At 51.4% G+C, this 4,346-nt stretch overlaps 1 protein-coding gene across 4 annotated transcripts in view; it reads right to left on the reverse strand.

Moving 5' to 3' along the window:
- The window catches only part of AZIN1 (antizyme inhibitor 1), a 39,665-nt gene extending 35,561 nt beyond the window's left edge, over positions 1–4,104 (reverse strand). For all 4 annotated transcript variants that reach the window (XM_017528918.2, XM_017528915.2, XM_037738658.1 and 1 more), the window contains exon 1: positions 3,094–4,104. The gene's annotated coding sequence lies outside the window, so the exon portion shown is untranslated. The remainder of the gene's footprint in view (positions 1–3,093) is intronic.
- Between the last annotated feature and the right edge of the window lie 242 nt (positions 4,105–4,346).

Below are 4,346 nucleotides of genomic sequence, written 5' to 3' on the forward strand. Positions count from 1 at the left end.
AAAAAAAAAAAAAAAAGATAATAAAGCAAGAATGAGTTGTTAAATGTAGAAAAGGCACTATGGAAAAAGATAAATTATTTTCATTTAGAATGGTGTATGTAAGCCCTGCAAATTCTCAAACAACACCTTAGAGAATAGCAAGCACACAGAAAGCTCAGTTGGTCAGTAGCATACAAGTAGTATTTTATGCAATTATTTATTTTTACTTTCTTAAAAATTAGAGACAGAGGTCTCACCATGTTGCTCAAGCTGGTCTCGAATTCCTGAGCTCAAGTGATCTACCTGCATCAGCCTCCCAAAGAGCTAGGATTACAGGTGCAAGCCACCGTGCTCAATTACAAAAAACTTCGTATTCCAAACTTAGTATCTCAAAATTATCGGTATGTCTCTGAAAACACAATACCTTCAACAGTGATTTTTAAAATTGTTCTGTGGTATTCTTTATAAAAACCCTAAACCCCAGTCTAATCATGAGAAAAACATCGGGTTAACCCAAGTTTAGGGGAGGCGAATATGCTACCAGATATCTGGCAGCACTTTTCTAGACTGCGATGGTAATGATAAACAAGGGAAGACTGAGAAATTGTCACAGACCAAAGAAAACTGGGGAAGACATGGCAACTAAATACAATGTGGTAACTTGGATTCTGGAACAGAAAAGACATTAAAGAAAAACTGGCAAGTCTCGAACATAGTTAATAGTGCCAATGTCCGTTTCTTTTTCTTTCTTTTTTTTTTTTTTGAGACACAGTCTCGCTCTGTTGCCCAGGCTGGAGTCAATGACCCAATCTCTGCTCACAGCAGCCTCCGCCTCCCAGGTTCAAGCAAGTCTCCTGCCTCAGCCTGGGAGTAGCTGGGATTACAGGCGCCCACCAGCATGCCCAGAGAGTTTTTGTATTTTTAGTAGGGACAGTGTTTCATATTGGCCAGGCTGGTCTCGAACTGGTGACCTGTGATCTGCCTGCCGGGGCCTCCCGAAGTGCTGGGATTACAGGTCTGAGCCACCTCAGCCAGCCTAGTTTCTTAGTTTTAACAAATGTACTGTAATAATGTAAAATGTTACCAATAAAATAACTGGGTGGAAAGTATACAGAAACTATCTTTGCGACTGCTGTGCAACTAAAATATGCCAAAATAAAGTTTATTAAAAAAAAAAAAAAGCATGGGATAGTCACCTAATGGACTAAAACTCAGCAACACAATCTACTGATACAGGCAACAGGAATATTAAAAATGTGCTGAGCTAGAGGCCTTTTACACCAAAGAATGCATACTGTATGAGTCCATTTATATAGAAATTCTATAACAAGCGAAGAGTGTGTTTTTTTGTTTTTTGTTTTTTTAAACCAAGATCGTGGTTGGCTCTGTGGTTAGTGGGATACAATCTGAAAAAACAAAACTTTTAAGGGTGTTGGCAATGTTCTATATCTTGGTAAGAGATTTAAGTTACATAGCTGTATTTTTGTCAAAGCTTATCAAATTGCATACTTAAGACTGTGGATTCATACTGATGTGAACTTTACCCTCTAAGATGTAAAAAATAAGCGGTACCGAGCCCTATTTAACATGCACATACTAAAGTTGGAGGGGTGAAGTGTTCTGGTGTCTCGAATTTACTTTGAAATGCATCAAAATGCATCAACAAATAAGGCAAAATGTTAACTGCAGAAACTAGGTGGAGGTATCATTCTTACCTTCTGTTTGGAAATATAAGTATTGAAACCTTGGGGGAGAAAGGCACTGACTGCTTGACTTCACTTATCACCACCGATAACCATTTTCTTTTGGAGTCTATCTTTCCTACTTAAACTCCTTGGGCTTTCTCTTCATGATCAGCATATGCAGGCTCTCATATATGTAAAAGAAATTAATGAATTATGAGGGCCTTTCTAGACAATCAAGAGCCATACTTCTGCCAACCCTTGCTGTGTTTGATGTGCTTTGACGTATTTCTACAACAACCTTTGTTGAGCACACAGCAATTCTCCCTCCATGGAGTCCTTAAGATTACCACCCAGTCCGGGAAATCACGATAGAAACACGACGGGACACAGAACGAATATAACCAAGATGCCACCACAAAATCCAGTTAAATGTGCTGAAATATCTTGGGACAGTAAACTGTGTTCCGGACAGTTTTGGGTTTCCGAATCAGCAACTTAGTCTATGAAACACACGTTCAGGATAGATACATTATTAAAGGTTAGGACACGTCACCACCAATAACTGTTGGCAATCAAGACAGTACTTGATAAGCCACTCATCTACCAATCTCCCTCTTTCAGCCCAGGAATCGTGGCGCGGACGGAAAAACGAAGCCATGGTGACTAATCCTCAGGCCCCAAGAGGTGACTGAGGTGAGTGAAGGCGACTTGACCCAATCAGGAGCGCCGCAGGGGCGGAGCAGCAGCCCGAGGCTTCCAGAAGGGGCCAAAGGCCTCTCGCTCGCTACCTGACACCGGGGCTTCCCCGCCGCCAGGCCCCAAGTGGCGTCAACTTTCCTCCACCAGAGGGGGACCGCGCTCCCCACACCCCCCAGGAAATACGACTTCCTCTGCAGCTGTCACCAGAGGCCGACGCGGGGCCCGCCCCGCTCCATTCATAACCAGGACCCCAGCCGTTGCAGCCCACGGCGCCGCCCGCCCGCCAGCCGAGCTCCGGGAGACGAAGGCGGCGGCAGCGCAGCGCGCAGTAGGGGCTGCGGGACCCCGGCCCCTAAGGGCTGCGGCCGGGCCCCCTCCCCGGAAACAGCAATGCACCACGGGAGAGGGGTGGGGGCCGCACGCCGCCAGGAAGGGACGACGACCCCCGGCGGCGAGACCCCAGCGCGCGGTCCCACACGTACACGCCCCCTCGCCCCAACCGCGGTGGCTCCGGGTCGGCAGAGCGTCCGGCGGCTGCCCGAAGGTCCCGAGGCTCGGCCCGCCGCCGCCGGGGGCACCGACAGCTGCCACACATGCCGCCGCCGCCATGTTCGAGGCGGCCGGCCGTGGGGCATTGCGGGGAAGCCTGTGGGCGGCGGGGCCCAGCCGGAGCCCCCCGAGGTCGACCCCGCGTCCCAGACCCTCCCGCACCCCTTGGCTTGGTACTCACGTGAGATAACGGCCCAAAGAGTCGGGTAAAGCGTCTTCTCTTTTTTGGCGGAATTTTTAAAGAGGGATGTGGTTACCTTGAGCAGAAATACCCAAGGCGGCCTGGGCCATAGGCTGCGGGAACGACGTGGGGGTAAAAGCGCGGCACCGACACCAGCTGTGCAGCAGTGGCGGCGGCGGCCGAAAGAGAGAAATAGAACAGCGCAAGGAAAAGAAGAAAGGCGCGGGCTGGGTGGGGAGAGGATTCCGACTCGTCACACCGCAGAACAGCAGAGAGAGAAAGGATGAGAATAGGCAGAAAAGGCGACGACAGGAGAAAAAAAAGGTAAACCTGCGGCCGCGACGGGAGCCTGAGAATGTGAGAAGGCGGTGCCGCCGACGCCAGTATTTACATCAGGGGCGTGGCCTGGTGACATCACAGCCGGCCGGACAGCCGCGCGAGCGGGGCGGAGCCCGGCTGTCGCCCGGAGAGAAGGGAGGGGGCGGAAGAGGAAGGAGGACTGAGCCCGGCAGAGAAAGGGGAGGGGGCGGCGCGCGACCGGGTCATGCAGGTGCAGACTGGTCGGCCGCTTCCCGCCCTCCCGCCAGCCCCAGCTCCCGGGCAGGCGGAGGGCGGCCGCGCGGGTGTGGGCCGGGAAAGGGAGGCGGCTGGGCCAGAGCGCGCAGTCAGCCCGACATCCCCCCCAGCCCCGCGCCCGCCTCTCGGGCGCCTACGCTCACGCTGCGGGGCCCAGAGCATGGTGAGCAGAGTCGGGCTCCACGCTGGCCGCCTTTGAGATCTGTCCTGGGCCTGAGGTGGCGCGACCCCTCTGCGGCCTACAGTGGGCGTGGGGGATGCCTGTGGACGTATCCGAGCCTTCCTGTCGAGCTCCCTTGGCTTTGTGAGACCTGTAATCCACCCTGGGGACAGCCCTCTCAGGCTGAGGCGCCAGCACTCGGGGATGCGGTGCTCCTTTAGGGAAGCGAGTTCCTCGTGGCCCGAAAGGACCTGCCCAGTGTTCGAGTATTAAAAGGGGTTGTGAAAATGTCCTCAGTGCTCATACGTTGCAATATGGTGCAGTGGAAATATTTTAAAGGAATAGAGCTTTTGTCTTCATTTTTAAAAATTGGTGCAGTCAGTCCCAAACAGGACCAGAGTTGGCGAGGGGATTACTGATGTTACAAGCGCGCATTATTTCAATCCCCTAGGTGTCATTTTTGCGATCGTTTTTTCTACTCCACAACAGACTTTTTTACTAGAGGGTCGAAGATGAT

The sequence above is a fragment of the Cebus imitator genome, unplaced genomic scaffold (assembly GCF_001604975.1).
Source record: "Cebus imitator isolate Cc_AM_T3 unplaced genomic scaffold, Cebus_imitator-1.0 Scaffold56, whole genome shotgun sequence".
NCBI lineage: Eukaryota > Metazoa > Chordata > Mammalia > Primates > Cebidae > Cebus > Cebus imitator.